At 35.3% G+C, this 24,092-nt stretch overlaps 1 long non-coding RNA gene across 3 annotated transcripts in view; it reads left to right on the forward strand.

Moving 5' to 3' along the window:
- LOC122214510 overlaps positions 1 to 24,092 on the forward strand; it is a 195,007-nt gene that overhangs the window by 48,286 nt on the left and 122,629 nt on the right. Inside the window, exons 1-3 of one of the 3 annotated variants that reach the window (XR_006199914.1) lie at positions 7,489 to 7,568; positions 9,480 to 9,632; positions 10,277 to 10,350. This is a non-coding gene — a long non-coding RNA (uncharacterized LOC122214510). Of the gene's footprint in view, positions 1 to 7,488; positions 7,569 to 9,479; positions 9,633 to 10,276; positions 10,351 to 24,092 lie in introns of those variants that run through there. The other 2 variants (XR_006199912.1, XR_006199913.1) reach the window with 2 other exon arrangements.

Here is a 24,092-nt window from a genome sequence, read left to right on the forward strand (position 1 = left end):
TTTACTGCTCTTCATTTAAATCTTTTTCTAGGCAAAAAGTGATATAAAGGAGATTTCATTTCAGAAAATCATTTTAGAGACATTCCCCATGGAAACGTCATTACAAATGGTAGTTGGGTTCTTAGACAATCCAATATCCTAATTCGTAATGTAGCCGAAATTATTTTATAATTCCCCTTTGAATTTTCCCATATATTATCATTGCTCTGGAAAATCCCATATTTTCCTTCCTTCCCCTTCCCTATTACCTATCATTTCTTTTTCTTCTGTAGCATCTCATTCACATAATGGGTTAAATAGCTTTTTATGAGTTTTATGAGATCTCTTTGCTACACTGATTGCTTGCAAAATGGCAAGTTGCAGTTCTTAGCAAGAAGAGAATATGTTGGCAAAGATAATGTTCATGCCCCTAGTTGAATCCACATCAATTGATTATTCCTTTGTTTATGGAAAAATGGAATGGCTAGAGGTTATGACTGCCACAAAGCCTGGGACTCACTATCTATCAATTACTGAAATGGGATTGCAATTTCTCCATACACATTTTCTCTAGATCATTGCTAAGGCAGTCGATGGCCACCAAGGATAAAAGTAGTAATGGCCTGGATGTATGCCAGGTTAGCCATTTATATGTATAAATGTTGGTTGTTCAGGTTTACAAAACTTGGAGAAGTACACACGCATACATACATGCACACATACACTTTAACCATTAAAAACAATCTTGTGATCTAGTATTTCTGCTTGGGCTATCAGTGTAGAAGAAAAACCTGCTATAAAGCAAAATCTCTTCTGCCTTGAGGTTGTGACTTCTTGATGAGAATCACTCAACTGAAATCCCCAAAACTGAATTTCCAATTTACTTATACCTGAGTGGTTAATGTTCACATTTCACTCAGATGTTGGACTCAGCCCAAGAGTATACTTGGACTGGGCTCCTATTAGCAAAAATTTCTAGAACTGTGGATGATATTTGTTGCATTGTCCTTCACCTGGTTAACCCGCCTGATGCTTTTGCTGAAACAGCGAATTTCTCAGGCTGCCAGGTACCATGGTTATCTGTCTCCTCATGTTGATTTCTGGCAGTCAACAGGCATGCTGCTGTGCCTCTTAATGTCCTTGTGCAGAAGCAAGGTCTTGGTTGCAGCTGGTCCAACATGAAGCTTGTATGTATTAGTCTGTCATGTACCCACAACTACTTTGTGGCTCTACTCACCTAGACCTAATTGCCTAAGATAAATTATTCAGTACACATTCTTGATGTATTTTTTCAGTCATCTTTATGTTATGAAGAGTTTATGTTCAAAAGGAATCACCTGGACTTCATATTTTGGTGGTTGCAGCTGATCGTAAACTGTAGCTTACGTGTTAGAGGTACACTCACTAAGTTGTGTCAATACTAATTGTATACCTAAGCATAGCCTGTTGATCATGAAGTGGAGTGTGCTAAGAGAAATTGTGGTCTGGTCCTTCACCTTTTTGTGGGAATAGTATTTGATCTAATGATTATAATTTGTTAGCCAGTTAGTGTATACTGAACATGTGAAATGCTTAAAGCATAGCCCTAAGCATTTTCAAGAGGTTCAATACTCTGTCTTTGATTTAGTCACTTAAAACACATACTCATAAAATGGTCCTAAAACAATCTCTGGGTGATGGTTCATTAAGTACAAGCCTATAAATTTTATCTACAGTCAGTGCTTAGGTTAGAGTCAAGGAGTGATCAGAGTAAGGGAAAGTACATTCACTCAACACATTCTAGAAAAGATTTATTGAGTGCTTACTTTGTATCAGGCACTGTGCTAGGCTAGATATTAGGGATACCAAGATAAATCCATTCACTTGCCTCAGGATCTTAAGAGGAAGACAGCATGTGAAAAGGACATGGGCAAACTGCTAGAGGAACAAAAAGAAAACTCTGAGGGGTGAAGCTTTCAGAGGTATGTAGAGAATTCGTAAAACTGTGAATCTGCAGTTCTACATAGAGCTACTGCTTGTAATATTTAGTTCCTAGTTACCTTGGCTAGAAATGACATATCATGCCACACTTTGTCCCAAGCCCTCTGTCAACAAACCGGCCATTTGGAATTCAGTAAAGTGATAAAGCTGAACTTTGCAAACTTTATGTTAGACTTTAAATTACCGAAAGGCATAAGGAGGAACTTAGAAGTTCACTTTGTTTAACCAAGTGGGTCCATGTATTGAACAAATATTTGGGTGTGTGGTGAAATAGCACAGGCACAGCCAAGTGGGATGGGATGATATTGGGAGACAGAAACACACTGCTAACACAAGAAGATTCTTCAGGACTTTTTGCAGTATTCAGATCCTTGTCCACGGTTTGTCTCACTATGTCATGCCTATCTTCAGGTAGTATTGTCCTGAAATGCATAGACCACTGTGGTCTAGCAGAAATATAATGTGAGATTCATATATTTTAAATTTCCTAGTAGTTACATTAAAAAAGTTAAAAATAAAGAGGCAAAATTAAGTTTAGCCTGAAATGCATAGACCACTGTGGTCTAGCAGAAATATAATGTGAGATTCATATATTTTAAATTTCCTAGTAGTTACATTAAAAAAGTTAAAAATAAAGAGGCAAAATTAAGTTTAGCAATATATTTTATTTAACCTAATATATCCAAAATAGTATTTCAACATGTAGTCAATATAAAAATTTAGGACTTTTCTCATACTTCAAGAACTCAATAGCCACATTTGGCTAGTGGCTACCATATTGTATAGTGCAGCTCTAGGCTGATACATACTGTTTTTTTAAGAGTCTCCATAGAGGATGATTCTTCAACCTTTTTTGGGATCCCATTCCAATGTTAATTGATGCTGGGAAAATGCTCTTAAATGTAGCACAGATTCCTTATGCCAACATTTGGCTGTCTCTTCTCATCTCATGCAGTTATCATGGAATATTTACTGAACTTCTGTATACTAGATTACACGTTAGGTGTTGGGATATAATAGCAAGTGCCACTACTGTGGTTCCGGCTTTTAGGAGGCGTACAGGGTATAATGTAGAAGAGAAATAGTAAATAAATAAATGTGTAATTATGGCATGTGTTGTAGTGGAAAAGGTCAGAGAACATCTATGAGGACTTGTAACTGAAGAGTCTCTCCTAGTCTGGAGGGACTGGGAGACTTCCCTTCAGGGAATGGCCTTGATCTGAAATCATAATGATGCCTACAGAGGGGGGCTCTGAGACAAAAAGGCATTTGGCATCTTGAAGGATCAAACAGGAAAATGGTGTGGCTCAAGTGGAAAGAGTAAAGGCAAAAGTGGTTCCTAATGAGGTTGGGGAGTTAGGCAGAGGCCAGAACACATGTGGCCTTTAGGCCTCATTAAGGACCAGAATTCTTCTAAAAGCAAGAAGAGGCCACTGTATGTTTTTAAGGAATAGAAGGACATTACTGGATTTGTGTCTTAGAATATCCTCTGCTGTAAACTGGAGAATGGAGCTGAAGGAAAACAGATGAATGTGGAGTAACATTTCAGGAAACTTAAAAAAAAACCCTGTTTTATTTATTTTGAGAGAGAGAACGTGTGTGTGTGTGTGTGCGTGCGTGCACTTGCACACCCATGAGCAAGCAGGGGAGGGGCAGAGAGAGAGGGAGAGAGAGAATCTCAGTCAGGCTCCATGCTGTCAGTGCAGAGCTGGATGCGGGGCTCGATCTCATGAACGTGTGAGATGATGACTGAACCAAAATCAAGAGTTGGACATTTAACCAACTGAGCCACCCAGATGCTGCAAGAAACTATTTTATCACCCGAGTAAGAGGATTAGGGCAGTGGCTACCTAAAGCGTTAAACTGACAACTTTGAGACATATTAATAGTTAGGGCTCGATGATGCATTGAATAGTGGGGGAAGGTGGCACTGAGTACCGGGAAGAGGAGTGTCCGGACTGATTCTTTGCTTTTCTGACCTGTTGAAATAAATTGGTCCTTTTGAGCTCTCTCAGCTTTCCTCTAGCATGCTGAAAACTTTAGGGTGAAGTATCCATCATCTAAAACAGAAAATATAGTGTTAATTTGCCTGTCATCTTTCTTTTTTGCTTGAATCAGAAATTTGTAATTTGTAATGTAATGTTAGTGTAACATAAAGAAAAAAATTAATAGTGAGCTTCTGTCCATATCTCTTATGCTTTTACTTACTGAGTAATCACAGGGTGAATCACTTAACAAATTTACTGCCTTTAACATTGTTCTTTTTTCTTATACATTATATAATCTTTGCATTGACACATAATATTATTGCCATATGATTGTCATGATTAGCCATTAATGACAGACTTTGCAGAGGAAGGCTAAAGGGAAACAATAAAGGAAATAATTCATCTGATCTCAAAGTTTCCTAAACCAATTAAGAAACCACAACAATAAGCTTTAATTAATTTTTTACAACTCTTTTGTACAGATTTGTAATCATTCTTAGCTAATCATTAAAAGATTACATTTTGCATTGCTATCTTTTTTTAACATTAGTTATTAAATAGTTCATTTATTTCCTATTCCAAGTCTACTCTGACATAAAAAATTCAAACTGTTAAATAATGCAAAAGAGTTGGGCTTTGACAATAATGTTCATTCATTCATGGGATAATTATTTAGCTCCTAGATACTTAACAGGACAGATAACCCTTGAGGAGTTTAAAATATAGCAGTAGAGGTGTAGATGAATAAATACATAAATAAATATATAATTTAATACAGTAGTGATACGTGCTATTTATAAAAGGGAAAGAGATACAGAGCTTAGAACACCAATGAGGGCTATGTAGATATGGTGATGAGGGAAGAACTTTCAGTAAGGGAAACGTGAACAGTGTGCCCTGAAAGTAGTAGGGAGTATGAACTGAGTAAATATCTGAGGTAAGACCCTTTGAGGCACAGGGAAGCAAGTACAAAGATTCTGAAGTGGTCATGTGCATCTTCCAAGAACATTGGTAAAGAAGCCCATGATGCTGAACTGCTATGAGGAAGGGAACAAAAGAGGAAACAAGGTCGAAGAGATGATGAGGGGCCATATTATGAAAAGTGTTAAGGTCAAATAAACATTTTGGATTTTATTTAAGTACAAAAGGAGCCATTGGAGGGCTTTGAACAGAGGGCAAATTTGAATTTAAATGTAGGGTATATGATAAAAAGGCAAATCAGGCATGATTCTTAGGTTTTTGGCCTGGGAATTGGATACAACGTGATGCCATTTATTGAGGTGGGGAAAACTAGGGAGGAATGGATTTAGAGGAGAAATCAAAATAGTTCAGTTTGGAGCGTGTTAAACTTGAAATGCCTCTGAGAAATTCTGGTGGCTGGAAATATGCATATGAAACTAATACCTAGAATTTAAAGTAGCTGTTGAAATTCTTGTCCATGGATCCCAGGAGGTTTATTCTGCAGCCACTACTGTTTGTATTTATCTCCCCTCTTTGTCTAATTTTTACTCCTGCCTTAGACCTTATGGAGGGGCAGAGGACATTCTTCCTATTGGAGAAGGATAGTAGTCCCTATGTGGATGATGATAGTGGTATAGAGTGGGAATAGTTATTCAGTTATAGGCATTTGTTGAAACCTTGCTGTGTGCAAAATCATAATAGGGAGCAAAAGCAAACAGAGTCTTTGTCTTCCCTGAGCTTAAAATCTGGTGCATAGTAGGGCATAGTGGCTTAGATAAGACCTTAATCAGGTAATCACAAAAGCAAACATAACATTGTAATGATATCATGTAATGGAACAGAGATGCATGTTGCTGGAGTGTATAACAGGAGGAGTTATGTCTTGATATGGAGGTCAAGGAATGCTTTCTGTTGGTGTTATCATGAGTAGTTATGTGAAAGGTGAGTAGGAGTTAACTAGGCAAAGAATGGTCCAGGGAGAGGGAACAGCATATGCAATAGTCCTGTGGCAGGAGGGACTATGGTACATATTCATATGTAAAGAAGACTAGACTATGGCAGGAGCACAGAGAGTGAGGGATAGCATTGTACAAGATGAAGGTGGAGATTCACACAGCAAACAGTTAATGGCTTGTAGGCCTCATGGTTTGAGAAAAATCATTGTGGTTACAGTGTAGAGAATGGATTGAGGCTGAGGGATGGAGGAAAAGGACACAAAGAAAGGATTAGGGAGACCATGGATCTCAGCAAGGAGGCTTCTGTAGTAGTCTAGGTGAGAGATGAGGGTGGTTTGGATAGGGTGGCATAGAACTAGGGTAAGGTCAACTTCCCAGGGGGAGCTGAGGAAGTGGGGAGCTGAAGCTCAGTCTCAAATAGAGGCACCAATGCTAAGAAGTAGTACAGCAGGGTGATTAAAACTTTGGGCTTTGGAATCAGATATAACACAGATTTGAGACATAACTCTTCTACTTACTGCTGTGTGACTTCACACAGACTTCTTTAAATTGGGGCTAATAGTACCTATACCACAAATTATTGTAGGGATTAAATCAGACTATATGATAAAATGCTAAGCCAGTACTCAATAATTACAGTATTGTCACTTGTTGGAATTTAGAAGTCACCTCTAGAAAGAGGTGTCAGGGGAAAAAACAGTTGTTTTTTTTTTCTATATTTGTTGGAAATCTTTAGAGAAAACCATCTACAAATCTACAAATTTACAGGTTTACTGAGCATCCATTTTCAGCAATCACTTGCAAGAATAATAGGAATTGGTTATTGATTATAGTTTTGATTTTGAGTTAGGCTTTCAAAGGAAATGGTCCTGAGATAGGCTTTTATAGAAAATGGGCCCTATGTAAAAATATTGACATATAATAAAATTTGTGATCTTAACATCTGTGATCAATGTGATTAAAATTTTGTCCATCTTTATTTGATATAATATAAAAAGCAAAACAAAAACAAAGTGTGGAAAAGAGTCCCTTTAGACTCAATTACATGCCATCATTTTCTAAACTTCATTATTTACTTACTATTAAAGGCTTATGAGTTAATTAATGTCCTGTGAATCACAAATCAATTATTTCACAATGAAGCATAAAATTAGTTTAAAGAGATTCATATATAGGCATGACATGGTGTATTGGCTTCTCTTCAGAAGTGGATCAAATAAAAATATGTGACAAGAAAAAAATGTAGATGACATGTTAGGTGGTGGGTAACTAATTGTGCTTTCAGCATCAGAGCAAAAAAAAGGCATGACCAGAATTCTAAAAAGCATGCCTTTGCATTTTTGTTTAAAACTTATAATGGCTTAATAAACATAAAATACTCTCCAAATGTGATTCAATTCAAGGACATCTTGATTTTACACACCTAAATGAGATAATATATGTTAAGTGCCCAGCCCAGGGACTGGCATATAGTATTTATAGAATAATGTTCTTCCTTTTCCTTCCCCTAAAGAAGGTGCCTCTGCAGTTATTTAATTGCAAATTTTACTAAAAGCACCTTTCTTTTCTTTTAGTAGTATTATGCTCCTTTCTGAAATTATATGTGTAATACATGCTTATTGCAGATAACTTGGAAAACACAGAAAACAACAACAAAAAGGTCATCTGTGATCATGCCCTAGAGAGAACTACTTTTGATATTAAGGTATATTTTATTTTAATACACTTTTTCTAGAATATTCATTTGGAATTCATAACCTTGGCTTTAAACAGCTTGTTTCATAGAGTACATGATAAGGAGATTTAGCCAGCTAGGGTCTATGTTGTTATTTTTGAAGAACAGAACAGATCCTAATTGCCAAATTGCCAAGCTGTGCAGATATTTTTCACTTGTTCAAATCTTTTAAAAATAAACCTCATTTTAAGAAATAGGTTTAGATTTACAGAAAAATGGCAAAGATATTACAGAGCGTTCCCATGTACCCTGAGCCCAGTTTCCCCTATTATTAACATCTTGCAGAAGTGTGGTATGTGTGTTACAATTAATGAACTAATGTTGAATGCTATTAATAACTAAAGCTCAGACTTTATTCAGATTCCCTTAGTTTTTACCTAATGTCCTTTCTCAGTTTCAGAATCTCATCTAGAATACTACATTGCATTTAGTTGTCATGTCTCCTTAAGTTCCTCTGGACTGGGAAAGTTTCTTAGATTTTCCTTGTTTTTAATGACCTTGAGAGTTTTAATGAGTACTGGTCATATATTATTTGGAATGCTGCATGGGATATTTGTTTATTCTCTCATATGTATGTATATATGTATGTATACATGACTTACATATGTATTTATCATTTATCTAAGTCAGTATGGACTCATGGATATTTGGTTTATACTTTGGACTATAATCCAATACTTCCTTATTTTGTTGCTCAAATTATTATAGCTTTGGCCATTGTGATCTCTTGCAATTGACTACTGTGTTTTTTTGACATACACTTTTTATTGGAGTCCTTTTTTTTTTTTTTTTTTTGTTTGAGTACTTTCTTACATTTTGGCACTAATAAGATGCCCTAGATTCATTTTGGAAATTTCCTGTCCCTGTCCCAATCTGTCTATAATTAAAATTAAAATCAGTAGGGTCTAGAATCAGATGACCTTATTTCAAATCCTGGCTTAGCCATTTGCCAGCTATGTGATCTAGAACTGTTTTACCTTTTGGGAGATGAGCAGGGCCCACTTTCCTCATCTATCTGAACTTTTTTAGGGCAGGGATGTTTTTTGTCTTTTTTTTCCTTTGCTGATACTTAGTACCTATACTTGTGTCTGGGATATAGTGGTATTCAATAAAGAAATATTTGTTGAGTGAATATAAATTCAGGTAAGCAAGAAATATAAATGGCTTTGTTTTCCTATTTTGTTCTGAAATGTATATTTAATTTATTATTTTCAATATAATTTCATTATTATCAAAGTAATATATGCTTAACGATGAAATGGTACCTCAAGATTTTTAAAAAATGTTTATTTATTTATTTTGAGAGAGAGAGAGCATGAGTGGGGGACAGAAGCAGAGAGAGAGGGGAGAGAGAGGATCCCAAGCTGGCTCCACGCCATCAGTGCGGGAATCCTAGGCAGGGCTTGATCCCAGGAACCATGAGATCGTGACCTGAGCTGAAATCAAGAGTTGGCCACTTAACTGACTGAGCCACCTAGACTGTTCAAGATTTTAAACAAAATAATCATCTTCTAACTCATTCCCTGAGGCAACTAGTTTTTAGTTTCCTTAGCTGATTGTTTTGATACCTGTCTCCTTATGTCTAAATTTTATTTTATTTTATTTGTTTTTTGTTTGTTTGTTTATTTTAGAGAGAGAGAGCATGCCTGTGCAAGGGAGAGGGGCAGAGGGAGAGAAAGAATCTCAAGTAGGCTCCACGCTCAGCCCAGAGCCTGATGCCAGGCTCAACCCCACAAACCCGGGAACATGACCTAAGCCAAAAGCAGGAGTCGGGCACTCAACTGACTGAGCTACTCAGACACTCCTACTTATGTCTAAATAACATGTTTTTATTGTTGCTTCTTGATTTATAAATTTTATGCATTGTCTATTCACTTCCAGCTGGGGAGGATGAGGATCTAGCACCACACACTATCTTCTTGTCTTCCCATTCTGCTTTCAACATAAACCAGAGACCATTAGGAACACAGCTGAAAGCAAGTTAAATTTATTATTTTCTGCAACAAAGAAGACCCTACATCATGGAGAGCAAAGGTGAGTTTCAAAGGGAGTCTTAAGGGGTGTTACAAAATTTGCGGTGGTCTTAGCAGGGATTGGTCAGACTTTGTAAATTAAGGGGCAGGTGGAACATTAGTGGTTTTAGAAAACATGAGACTATGTGGAGTTACCCTTGCCTCAGTTTATTTGTGGTCTTATGTGTAGGAGTCTGAATAAACTGGTGCTAATTGTGAGAGTCTATAAAGAATATCATAGTTTGGTTTGGTACAGTTCTGTGAATCAGTGCACATTTTATAAAATATAATTTATGAGTTAATTCTCAATTTCTGTCTAACATCCTAGTTTCCAGAAGAGTTGCTTTTCAATTTATCACTCTCAATAGAGTTATATCAAAACTGTGGTCAAATTAATATTTGGTGCTTACATTTCTACAACTTTTTTGGAAGTGGAGCCACATAGTATACTTTTTTTCCTTTCCCTTTTCTCACTTTACTCTCTTATATGTAGACATTTAGAGGTCAGGCATTATTAGTGGAGCAGGCTCAAAATAGGTCTTACAACCTGGTCTGTAAACTTGCAGAAGTACCTGCTCTCTGTTTTTTAATTTGTTTCACACTGTGTGAAAGTTTGAATGAAATAAATCCAGCAATATTCCTGAAATTGCATATTTTTCCCTTTAGACAATATCAAACAGTCAGAAGTCCTGCTAGGCTAATAGCTGGTCATGTGATCAATTTTGGAATCAATATAACAGGTATCTTTATTTTTATTGGTTGCTAGTCTTATTATTTAGTTGCAAGTGTTCCTTTTATATTCTTGATACAGGAGTTTTGTCAGGTATTTGGATATTTTCTTATTTTTTATTTTGAATATTTTCTCTTAGTTTGTGGCTATCAATTTCATTTTTTTAATGTTTACTTTTGAGAGAGAGACACAGCGTGAGCAGGGGAGGGGCAGGGAGAGAGGGAGACACAGAATCTGAAGCAGGCTCAAGGCTCTGAGCTCTCAGCACAGAGCCCGACACAGGGCTCGAACTCAGGAGCTGTGAGATCGTGACCTGAACTGAAGTCAGACACTTAACTGACTGAGCCACCCAAGCACCCTCGTTTCATTTTTTTAATTTGCTTTCCAAATCTTTTTTAAAATTTTAGTCCAGTATAGTTAACATACAGTGTTACATTAGTTTCAGGTATACAATATAGTGGTCCAACAATTCCATACATTACTCAGTGCTCATCCTAAGTGTGCTCTTCATCCCCTTCACCTATTTAACCCATCCCTCCACCCACCTCCCCTCTGGTAACCATCCGTTTGTTCTCTGTAGTTAACAATGTGGATGGAGCTTGAGAGTGTTATGCTAAGTGAAATAAGTCAGAGAAAGACCAATACTATATAATTTCACTCATATGTGGAATTTAAGACACAAAACAAACAATCGTAGGGGAAAAAAAGAGAGGAAAACCAAGAAACAGACTTTTAACTACAGGGAACAAATTGATGATACACACACACACACACACACACACACACACACACACACACATACACACACACACACATACACACATCTTCTATATCCATTCATCTATTGATGATACTTGGGCTGCTTCCATAATTTGGCTATGGTAAGTAATGCTGCAGTAAACATAGAGGTGCAAATATCTTTTCTAATTAATGTTTTATATTCTTTGGGTAAATACCCAGTAGTAGTGGAATTTCTGGATCATATGGTAGTTCTATTTTTAATTTTTTGGAAAACTTCATGCTATTTTCTACAGTAGCTGCGTCAGTTTGCATTCCCACCAACAGTGCAAGAATGATCCTTTTTATCCATATCCTTGCCAACACTTGTTTCTTATGCTTTTTATTTTAGCCATTCTGACAGGTATGAGGCATCTCATTGTGGTTTTGATTTTTGCAATTCCCTGATGATGAGTCATGTTGAGCATCCGTTAATGTGTCTTTTGGCCATCTGTATGTGTTCTTTGGAGAAAGTCTCTTCATGTCTTCTGCCCATGTTTTAATTGGATAATTTTATTTTTTTGGTGTTGAGTTGTATAAGTTCTTTATATATTATAGATACCCTTTATCAGATATGTCATTTGCATATATCTTCTCCCATTCATTAGGTTATCTTTTAGCTTTGTTGATTATTTCCTTCAATGTGCAACAGATTTTTTTTTTTTGATGTAGTGTCAATAGTTTGTTTTTATTTTGTTTCCATTGCCTCAGGAGACATATCTAGAAAAATGTTGCTATGGCTGATGTCACATAAATTATTGCCGTGCTCTTTTCTGGGATTTTAATGGTTTCAGTTCCTACATTTAGGTCCTAAATCAATTTTGAGTTTATTTTTGTGTGTGGTGTAACAAAGTGGTCCAGTTTGTTGCTTCCTCTCTCCCTCCCACCCCCTTCTCATTCTTTCTTTTTCTCTTTCTTTCTTTCTTTCTAAATATCTTTCTTTCTTTCTCTTTCCTCCCTCCCTCCCTTCCTCTCTTTCCATCTCTTTTTCTTCCTTCCTTTCTCTTTCTCTCTCTCTTTCTCCCTTTCTTTCTTTCTTTCTTTCTTTCTTTCTTTCTTTCTTTTGTTCTTTATTTGTTTCTTTGTTTCTTTGTTTCTTTCTTTGCTTCTTTGTTTCTTTCTTTGTTTCTTTGTTTGTTTCTTTCTTTCTTTCTTTCTTTCTTTCCTTCTTTCTTTCTTTCTTTCTTTCTGTAGCTGTCCAGTTTTCCCAACACTATTTGTTGAAGAGACTGTCTTTTTCCCATTGCATATTTTTACCTCCTTGTATGAAGATTAATTGACCAAATAATTGTGGGTTTGTTTCTGGGCTCCCTATTCTATTCCATTGATCTACGTGTTTGTTCTTGTGCCAGTACAGTGTTGTTTTGATTACTACAGCTTTGTAGCATACCTTGAAATCTGGGATTATGATATTTCCAGTTTTGTTTTTCAAGATTGCTTTGGCTGTTTGAGGTCTTTTGTTGTTCCATGCAAATTTTAAGATTGTTTATTCTAGTTCTGGGGAAAATGCTGTTGGTACTTTGATAGGGATTGCATTAATTTAGCAGATTGCTTGAGTAGTATAGACACTTCATGAACATTTGTTCTTCTACTTCATGAACATAGAGTATTTGTCCATTTGTTTGTGTTTTCTTCAGTTTCTTTCAACAATATTTTATAGTTTCAGAGTTTAGGTCTTTCACCTCCTTGGTTAAGTATATTCCTAGGTATTTTATTACTTTTGGTGCAGTTGTAAATGGGATTGTTTTCTTAATTTCCTTCTGCTGCTTCATTATTGGTATATAGAAATACAATTAATTTCTGGGGCTGCCTGGGTGGCTCGGTTGCTTAAGCATCTGATTTCAGCTCAAGTCATGATCTCAAGATTCGTGAGTTCAAGCCCTGCACTGGGGTCTGCACTGACAGTGTGGAGCCTGCCTGGGATTGTCTCTTTTTCCTTCTCTCTCTGCCCCTCCCCTCCCTCTCTGTCAAAATAAATATATAAACTTAAAAGAAAAGAAATACAATGGATTTCTGCATATTAATTTTGTATCCTGTGACCTTACTGAATTCATTTATCAATACTAATAGTTTTTGGGTGGAGTCTTTAGGGTTTTCTATATATAGTATCATGTCATCTCCAAATAGTGAAAGTTTTACTTCTTTTTACCGATTTGGATGCCTTCTAAACCTAGATTTGTTGAGGCTTCTTTTTTTTTTTTATCATGAATGGATGTTGTACTTTGTCAAATGATTTTTCTGCATCTATTGGAATGATCATATAGTTCTTACCCTTTCTCTTACTGATGTGATTTATCATGATTGATTTATAAATATTGAGCTACTCTTGCATCCTGGAAATAAATCTCACTCAATCGTAAATGATTTTTTTAATGTATTGTTGGATTCAATTTGCTAATATTTTGTTGAGGATTTTTGCATCTATATTCAACAGAGATATTGGCTTGTAGTTCTCTCTCTCTCTTTTTTTTTTTTTTTTGGAAGTGTCTTTATCTGGTTTTGGTATCATGGTAATGCTGGCCTCATAGAATAAATTTGGAAGCTTCTTTCTTCTGTTTTTGATATAGTTTGAAGAGTAGGTATTCTTCTTTGTATATTTGGTAGAATTCACCTGTGAAGCTGTGTGGTCCTGGACTTTTGTTTGTTGGGAGTTTTTTGATTACTAATTCAATTTCTTTGCTGGTAATTCATCTGTTCAAAATTTCTATTTCTTCCTGATTCAGTTTTGGGATATGTTTCTAGGAATTTAGCCATTTCTTCTAGGTTGTCCAATTTGTTGGCATATAATTTTTCATAATATTCTCTTATGATCCTTTGTATTTCTGTGGTGTTGGTTGTTATTTCTCATCTTTCATTTCTGATTTTGTTTGAGTCTTATCTCTCTTTTTCTCTTTTTGATGAGTCTGGCTAAAGGTTTATAAATTTTTTTAATCTTTGCAAAGAACCATCCCTGGTTTCATTGACCTGTTCTATTGTTTTTTAGTTTTTATTTTGTTTATTTCTGCTTTAATCTGTATTATTTCCTTCATTCTACTGGTTTGGGGTGTTGCTTGCTCTTCTTTTTCTAGCTTCTCTAGTTGTAAAGTTAGGTTGTTTATTTGAGATTTTTCTTGCTTCTTGGGGCAGGCCTGTATCACTATAAACTTCCCTCTTAGAACCACTTTTGCTGTGTCCCAAAGATTTTGGACCGTTGTGTTTTCATTTTCATTTGTCTCCACATACTTTTTGATTTCCTCTTTGATATCTTGGTTGACCCATTTATTGCTTGGTAGCATGTTTTAGCCTCTATGTATTTGTCTTACGTCCAGATTTTTCTTGTGGTTGATTTCTAGTTTCATAGCATTGTGGTCAGAAAAAATGCATGCTATGCCTTCGATCTTTTTGAATTTGTTGCAACTTGTTTTGTAGCCTAATATGTGATCCATTCTGGAGAATGTTCCATGTACACTTGAAAAGAATGTGTTTTCTGCTGTTTTAGAATGGAATGTTTTGAATATATCTGTTAGATTCATCTGATCCAGTATGGCATTCAAAGCCACTGTTTCCTTGTTGATTTTCTTTTTAGATGACCTATCCATTGTTGTAAGTGGGGTGTTAAAGTCCCCTATTATTATTGTATTATAATCGATTACTTCTTTTAGTTTGTTATTAGCTGCTTTAAGTATTTGGGTGGTTCCATATTGGGTGTATATGTACAATTGTTATATCTTCTTTTTGGATTGTTTCCGTTATGCTTATATAGTGTCCTTCTGTGTCTCTTGTTAGAGTCTTTGTTTTAAAGTCTATTTTGTTTGATATAAATAAGGATATCCTGGATTTCTTTTCACATTTATAAATGCCTTTCCATCCCTTCACTTTCAGTCTATATGTGTCTTTAGGTCTGAAAAGCGTCTCTTTTAACCTGCATATATATGGCTTTTACTTTTTGTTCATTCTGTCACCTGTCATTTTATTCTTTTTAGGTAATATTCTTTTTTTCTGCTTTTTAATTTTTGTTTTTAAAATTTACATCCAAATTACTTAGCATATAGTGCAACAATGATTTCTGGAGTAGATTCCTAGTGCCCCTTACCCGTTTAGCCCGTCCCCCCTCCCACAACCCCTCCAGCAATCCTCAGTTTGTTCTCCATATTTAAGAGTCTCTTCTGTTTTGTTTCCCTCCCTGTTTTTATATTATTTTTGTTTCCCTTCCCTTATGTTCATCTCTTTTGTCTCTTAAAGTCCTCATATGAGTGAAGTCATATGATTTTTGTCTTTCTCTGACTGACTAATTTCACTTAGCATAATACCCTCCAGTTCCATCCACGTAGTTGCAAATGGCAAGATTTCATTCTTTTTGATTGCCGAGTAATACTCCATTGTACATATATATATATATACCACTTCTTCTTTATCCATTCATCCATCGATGGACATTTGGGCTCTTTCCATACTTTGGCTATTGTTGATAGTGCTGCTATAAACATTGTGGAGCATGTGTCCCTTCGAAACAGCACACCTGTATCCTGTGGATAAATGCCTAGTAGTGCAATTAGTGGGTTGTAGGGTAGTTCTATTTTTAGTTTTTTGAGGAACCTCCATACTGTTTTCCAAAGTGGCTGCACCAGCTTGCATTGCCACCAACAATGCAAAAGAGATCCTCTTTCTCCGCATCCTCACCAACATCTGTTGTTGCCCGAGTTGTTAATGTTAGCCATTCTGACAGGTGTAAGGTGGTATCTCAATGTGGTTTTGATTTGTATTTCCTTGATAATGAGTGATGTGGAGCATTTTTTCATGTGTCAGTTGGCCATCTGGGTGTCTTCCTTGGGGAAGTGTCTATTCATGTCTTTTGCCCATTTCTTCACTGGATTATTTGTTTTTTGGGTGTTGAATTTTTGGGTGTTGAGATAGATTTTGGATACTAACCCTTTATCTGATATGTCATTTGCAAATATCTTCTCCCGTTCTGTCAGTTGTCTTTTAGTTTTGCTGATTGTTTCCTTCGCTCTGTAGAGCTTTTTATTTTGATGAGGTCTCAGTAGTTCATTTTTGCTTTTGTTTCCCTTGCCTCTGGAGATGCATTGAGTAAGAAGTTGCTACGGGCAAGATCATAGAGGTTTTTGCCTGCTTTCTTCTTGAGGATTTTGATGGTTTCCTGTCTTACATTGAGATCTTTCATCCATTTTGAGTTTATTTTTGTGTATGGTGTAAGAAAGTGGTCCAGGTTCATTCTTCTGCATGTCACTGTCCAGTTTTCCCAGCACCACCTGCTGAAGAGACTGTCTTTATTCCATTGTATATTCTTTCCTGCTTTGTCAAAGATTAGTTGGCCATATGTTTGTGGGTCCATTTCTGGGTTCTCTATTCTGTTCCATTGATCGGAGTGTCTGTGCTTGTGCCAGTACCCTACTGTTTTGATGATTACAGCTTTGTAGTATAACTTGAAGTCCAGGATTGTGATGCCTCCTGCTTTGGTTTTCTTTTTCAAGATTGCTTTGGCTATTCGGGGTCTTTTCTGGTTCCATACAAATTTTAGGATTGTTTGTTCTAGCTCTGTGAAGAATGCTAGTGTTACTTTGATAGGGATTGCATTGAATATCTAGATTGCTTTGGGTAGTATGGGCATTTTAACAATATTTCTTCTTCCCATCCAGAAGCATGAAATATTTTCCCATTTTTTTGTGTCTTCTTCAATTTCTTTCATAAGCTTTCTATAGTTTTCAGTGTATAGATTTTTCGCCTCTTTGGTTAGATCTATTCCTAGGTATTTTATAATTTTTTGTGCAACTGTAAATGGGATCGATTCCTTGATTTCTTTTTCTGTCACTTCATTGTTGGTGTATAGGAACGCAACCGATTTCTGTGCATTGATTTTATATCCTGCAACTTTGCTGAATTCATGAATCAGTTCTAGCAGTTTCTTGGTAGAATCTTTAGGGTTTTCCATATAGAGTATCATATCATCTGTGAAGAGTGAAAGTTTTTCCTCCTCCTGTCCAATTTGGATGCCTTTTATTTCTTTGTGTTGTCTGATTGCAGAGGCTAATACTTCCAATACTGTGTTGAATAACAGTGGCGAGAGTGGACATCCCTTCTTGTTCCTGACCTTAGGGGGAACGCTCTCAGTTTTTCCCCATTGAGGACGATATTAGCGTTGGGTCATTCATATATGGCTTTTATGATCTCGAGGTATGATCCTTCTATCCCTACTTTCTTGAGGGTTTTTATCAAGAAAGGATGCTGTATTTTGTCAAATGCTTTCTCTGCATCTGTTGAGAGGATCATATGGTTCTTGTCCTTTCTTTTATTGATGTGATGAATCTCATTAATTGTTTTGCGGATATTGAAGCAGCCCTGCATCACAGGTATAAATCCCACTTGGTCGCAGTGAATAATTTTTTTAATGAATTGTTGGATCTGGTTGGCTAATATCTTGTTGAGGATTTTTGCACCCATGTTCATCAGGGAAATTGGTCTATAGTTCTTTTTTAGGGGGGTCTCTGGTTTTGGAATCAAGGTACTGCTGGCTTCATAGAAAGAGTTTGGAAGTTTTCCTTCCATTTCTATTTTTTGGAACAGCTTCAAGAGAATAGGTGTTAACTCTTCCTTAAATGTTTGGTAGAATTCCCCTGGAAAGCTATCTGGCCCTGGACTCTTGTTTTTTTGGGGAGAATTTTGATTACTAATTTGGTTTCTTTACTGGTTATGGGTGTCACCCTGTCTTTGATTGGAGTGTTTAGTCCATTTACATTTTGTGACATGTGTTTTGGTTGTTTTGTTGGCTTTCTTTAGTAATGTACTCAGATTCCTTTCTCTTTACTTTTTGCACATATATTACTGTTTTTTTTATTTGTGGATTTTTATTAGGTTTATATGTAACATCTCTGCATACAGCAGTGCATTTTAAATTGATAGTTACTTAAATTTGAACTCATTCTTTACTCCTCTGCCCTCCATGTTTTAGGTATATGGTGAAATATTTTATATACTTTTATTTTGTGAATCCCTTGACTGATTTTTATAGATATATACCCTTATTCTGCTTTTGTACTTCCTAGTTTTCTTAATCTCCCTACTTATTGTCTTTCCTTTCCACTCAGAGTCCTCTTTAACATTTCTTCTATGGCTTGTTTAGTGGTCATGAATTACTTTTGTTTGTCTGGGAAACTCTTTATCTTTCCTTCTATTCTGAATAGTAGCCTTGCTGGATAGAGTATTCTTGGCTGCATGTTTTTTCTGTTTAGCAGCTTGGATATATCATACCCCTCCCTTCTTGCCTTCAAAGTTTCTGCTGAAAAATCTACTGATAGCCTTTTGGGGTTTCCCTTGTATGTAATCGTTTTCTTTTCTCTTGCTGCTTTTAACATTCTCTCTTTATCACTACTTTTTGCCATTTTCATTACTGTGTATCTTGGTGTATATCTGTTTGGATTGATTTGATTGGGAGCTTTCTGTGGCTCTTGGATTTGGATTTCTATTTCCTTCCCCCGATTCAAGAAGTTTTTAGGGGCACCTTGGTGGCTCAGTCAGTTAACTATCTGACATCGGCACAGGTCATGATCTCATGGTTCATGGGTTTCAGCCCTGTACTGCTCTGTACAAGCTCTGTACTGACAGCTCACAGCCTGGAGCCTGCTTTTGATTCTGTCTCCCTCTCTCTGTGCCTCTCCCCCACTTGTACTTTTTTTCTCTCTTTCTCTTTCAAAAATAAACATAAAAAATTAAAGTTTCTAGCTATAATTTCTTCAAGTAAAAGTTTTACCTTCTTTTCTCTTTTTTCTTCTTCTGGGACTCCTATAATGTGAATGTTATTACACTTTATGGTATCACTGTGTTCCTTAAGTCTATTATCATTTTTATTATTTATTTATTTATTTATTTATTATTTATTTATTTATTTATTTATTATTTTATCATTATTATTTTTTCTCCCATGTTCAGCTTGATTGCTTTACATTACTCTATTATCCAGGTCACTGATCTGTTCTTCTGTTTTCTCTAGTCTACTATTTATTACATTTAGTATATTTTTAATGAATTCTTCATCTCTGATTGGTTCTTTTTTATGTTTTCTATCTCCTTTTTAAGGGTCTCACTGAAGTACCCCACTCTTTTCTCAAGTCAAATGAGTATCTTTATGATCATTACTTTAAATTCTCCCTCAGGAATATTACTTATCTCCACTTCATGTAGGTCTCTTGCTGTGATTTTGTCCTATTCTTTCATTTGGGACATATTCCTTTGTCTCCTCACTTTGTTTAACTCTTGGTTTCTCTTTCTATGTCTTAAGAAAGTCATCTATGTCTCTTGCTGTTGGAAGTAGTGGCTTCATGAAGAAGAGGTCCTGTAGTGCCCTGGAGTGCAATGTTCTCTGTTCACTAATACCTGGTGTTTTAGGGGTATCTTCTGTGTGTGTTGTATATACCCTGCTGCTGTGGCTGGTCCACTTTGTCTTCGGTCCAGTCATCTGCAATGGCTCTCTGCCTGCTATGGGCAGGGTTTGGTCCTTTTGTTAGTAGGCCCATCTGGGATGGCTTTGAGCTTGAGTTGAGTCAGACTGGGTGTTTGCCATAGGTGCAGTAGTACTGAACTGTTTTGTCTTCTGACATATTTTCATTGTTGGGTGGGCCCTGTATTCAGAGCAGATGTCTACTGCAGCCCACTTTTGTGGCTACAGTCAGTCTGGTGTGTATGTTTATCTTCCCCTCTCCCCAGGATAGGAGTCCCTTTGGAGTGGTACTGGCCCCTGTCAAGACTGTGTGCACACCACCAGCTTGTGGCACTACTTTGGATGGGCTCAAGCCAAGAGAATATTGGAGGGGGTGGATCTGTAGAAGTGCACACAGTTTCACTTTCTTAAGTGTGTGTTTTGAAGACTGGAAGATTTTACTTTTATAAAGTCTAATTCATCATTTTTTTCTTTTGTGATTACAGACTTTTTGTGTTTACTTTATGAAATCTCTTCTGATACAAAAATCACAAAGTTTTTCACTTTTTTCTTCTTAAAACTTTATAGTTTTAATTTTTAAATTTGGGGGAATGCTCATTTGGGGCTTATTTTTTGTGTATGGTCAGAAGTGGGGGTTGAGGCTCATCTTTCTTTTTTTCCTATACAGATATCCAATTCTAGCTCCATTTATTGAAAGAATTGTAATTTAACCATTGAATTATGTTGGCACTTTTGTCAGCAATCTGTAGATCAGGTATGTGTGGGTCAGTTTGTGGACTATTTTATGCCATTAATTTATGTCTATGTTTATGCCATATTACACTGTCTTTATTACTATAACTTTATAATAAGTCTTGAAATCAAATAGTGTAAGGCTTCCAGATTTGATTTTATAAAATATTTTTCATTATTTGAGATCTTAGTATTTCCATATAATTTTTAAGACCTTTTTTTAAAGACTTTGTTGTTTTAGAGCAGTTTTAAGTTCACAACAATATTGAGCAGAAGGTACACAAATTTCCTATATTCTCCCTGCCTCAACATGTACTAAGCCTTCTGCATTAACAACATCCCCAGAGTGGTACATTTATTATACTTGGTGAGCTTATAATGATACATCATAATACATATATTGATACATATAAAGTCCATAGCTTACCTTAAGGTTCACTCTTAGTGATGTACATTCCATGTATTTGGACAAATGTATAATGGCATGAATTCATCATTCTAGTATCATACAGGATATTTTCACAGTTCTAAAAATCTATGCTCCACCTATTCATCTCTCCCCCTAGTCCCCAGTTCTTGGCAACCGCTGATCTTTCTACTGTCCCTATGGTTTTGTTTTTTCCAGAATGTCATATAGTTTTGTAGTGTGTAGCCTTTTCAGATTAGAATCATACAATATGTAGCATTTTTAGATTCACTTCTTTCATTTAGTAATATGCATTTAAGGTTTCTCCATATCTTTTCATGGCTTTATATGTAATTTTTTTTAGCAAGGAATAATATTCTATTATCTGAATGTTCCACAGTTTATCAATTCCTTTACTGAAGGAAATCTTAGTTGCTTCTAGGTTTTGACAATTATGAGTAAAGCAGCTATAAACATCTGTGGGCAGGTTTTTTTGTGTGGACATAAATTTTCAACACCTTTGGGTAATTAACAAAGAGTGTGAGTGCTAGGTTGTATAGTAAGAGTATATTTAATTTTTTGAGAAATCAGCAATGTGTCTTCTAAAATGGCTATACCATTTTGCATTCTCACCAGCAATGAATAAAAATTTCTGTTACTGTTTCCTCTCTGATTTTATCCTGTGAAAAAAATTGTGGAGAATGGATATAATTTCATCCTTAAATGCTTGATAGGTATCACCAGTGAGCCCATTTGGGTTGTGCTTTTGGTTTGGGAAGGTTATTAATAATTGACTCAATATCTTTAATAGGTATAGCCTTATTCAGATTATCTATTTCTTCTTGTTTGACTTTTGGGCACATTGTGTCTTTTAAGTAATTGGTCCATTTCATCTGGGTTATTAAATTTGTGTGAATAGCATAGTATTTCTTTCTTATTCTTTTAATGTCCATAGGATCTGTAATTACATCTCCTTTTTTATTTTTTTTTTAAATTATATTACAATTTTTTAATGTTTATTTTTGAGAGAGATAGAGAGAGGAGAGAGAATGAGAGTGGGGGGAAGGGCAGAGAGAGAGGAAGACACAGAATTCAAAGCTGTGTCTCAGAGCAGCCGTGACACAGCTGAGCTGTCAGCACAGAACCCCATGTGGGGCTTGAACCCACTAACTGCAAGATCATGACATGAGCCGAAATTGTACACTTAACTGACTGAGCCACCCAGGTGCCCCTGATTTCTGACATTAGTGATTTGTGTCCTCCTTTTTTCTTAGTCTGTGTAAAAATTTATTGATTTTATTGTTTTCAAAGAACGAGCCTTTAGCTTCATTGATTTTCTGTATTGAATTCTTGTTTTTAATTACATTGATGTAGGATCTAATTCTTACTGTTTCTTTTCTTGTGCTTACATTGGATTTAATTTGCTCTTCCCTTTCTAGTTTCCTAATGTGGAAACTTAGATTATTAATTTTAGATCTTTCTTGTTTTCTAATACAGGCATTCCATGCTATAAAACTCTAATCACTGCTTTTGCTGCACCCTACAAATTTTGAGGACTTGTATTTTTTTTTGCATTTAGTTCAAAATATTTTAAAATTTCTCTTGAGATTTATTCTTTGATTTATGTGTTGTTTAGAAGTATGTTGTTTCATATTCATGTATTTGGGGATTTTCTAGCTATCTTTTTGTTACTGCTTACATAAATTTTTAAATTAGTTTTCTCAATTTCTTTTAAAAGTCTGCTGGGATTTTGATTGTGATTAGGTTTCAATCTATAGATCAGTTTGGGGAAAATTGACACCTAAAATAAAATTGAGTCTCTCAGTGTGTGAACATGGCACATCTCTCCATTTTCTCAAGTTTTCTGTTATTTCCTACAAAAAAGTTTATAGTTTTCAATGTGCAGGTCTTACATATGTTTTGTTAATTTTACTGTTTAATATTTTATGGTTTTTAGTGTTTTTCTTATTGGTATTGTTTTAAATTTTAAAATTGTCTTAAATTTTACTTTCTAATTATGCATTAATATTCTGACCCACCTTTCTCACTGAGTATAAGAAAAGTCATTTCAACTGAATATCTGTACCAAAAATTTTTACAGTTATTACAAGAAAAAACAGTATAGTGAGCAGAATAACATTTCTATAGGTAAGAAGGCAATATTTGGGACATATTTATATTAAAAATTAATCATTATCTGAAATTCAAATTTAACTGAGCATCCTATAGTTTATCTGGCAGCTGTAAGCACACTATTATTTTACATTGTGTTGAGATATTAACCAAGGTACCTAGACAAGAGAAAATAATTAAAAGCATATGAATTTGAAAGAAGAAAAATGATCTTTATTTAAAATGATATTATTTTATATCTGGAAAGCCCAAAATGTTAGTGGGAAAACTAACACAAGTTAATAAGAGAATTTAGTGAAGTAGTAGGTTACAAAATCAAAATTAAAAAACAATAACTTTATTATGTAGAGAAAGAAGCCATTTAGAAGATGTAATAGAAGGGAATATACCACTTATTATATCCAAAATAAAATATCTAGGCATAAAAATGAGAAGAAATATCTAAAACATTTAATGAAGAAAACTATAAAAATAGTCCTGAAAGACCCAAAAATTACCTCAAACATGTGGAAAGTTTTACCATATACTTGGATAGAAAGAGGAAACATCATAAAGATGTCAAGTTAATTTATAAATTTAATAGAATTCCAATAAACTACTATCAAGCTTTTTTCCCTTGGGGGATAATCCCCTGGGATTATAAAGTTCATTTAAATGAATAGTCAAATCACTGGAAACGGAGAGCAATAGGGATAAAATAGGCCTACTTGATATTAAAACATAATTAAAACAGTGTGATCATGGTACCCGAATACACAGAGAGAACAATAGAAAACCCACAAGTAAACTTAACAGCATATGGCAACACTATAGGTTGCACTTTTAGTAAGTGGTATTGAGATAAACTGGGTAACCATGGTAAGTATATGAAATCGAATATATTCCTAATACTGAATATTATGATAAATTTCAAGTGGTTTAGAGATTTAAATATTAAAATAAAAGAAATCATATGAGTAGTAGGAGACATATAAGTAAAATCCTCATGAAATCCAAAAGGGAGAAGATTGTTTAATCTGATAAAAGACTTTTGCATGGCAAAAACAAAACAAAAGGAATATTTTTACCATATATAAAAAGACAAAGGACAATTTTTTTAAATTGCAACTTTTATCACAGATCTAGTATTAATATGTAAATAGCACCTGATATGGAAAAGAAAAAGACCAGCAAATCTATAGAAAAATGGGTTAGTAATTTGAGTAGTCAATTCAAGAAAAGTACTGCAAATGGTCCTTAACTATGAAAATGATGCTTAACTTCATTTCTCATT

This window comes from Panthera leo, chromosome A2 (genome assembly GCF_018350215.1).
Source record: "Panthera leo isolate Ple1 chromosome A2, P.leo_Ple1_pat1.1, whole genome shotgun sequence".
Lineage (NCBI taxonomy): Eukaryota > Metazoa > Chordata > Mammalia > Carnivora > Felidae > Panthera > Panthera leo.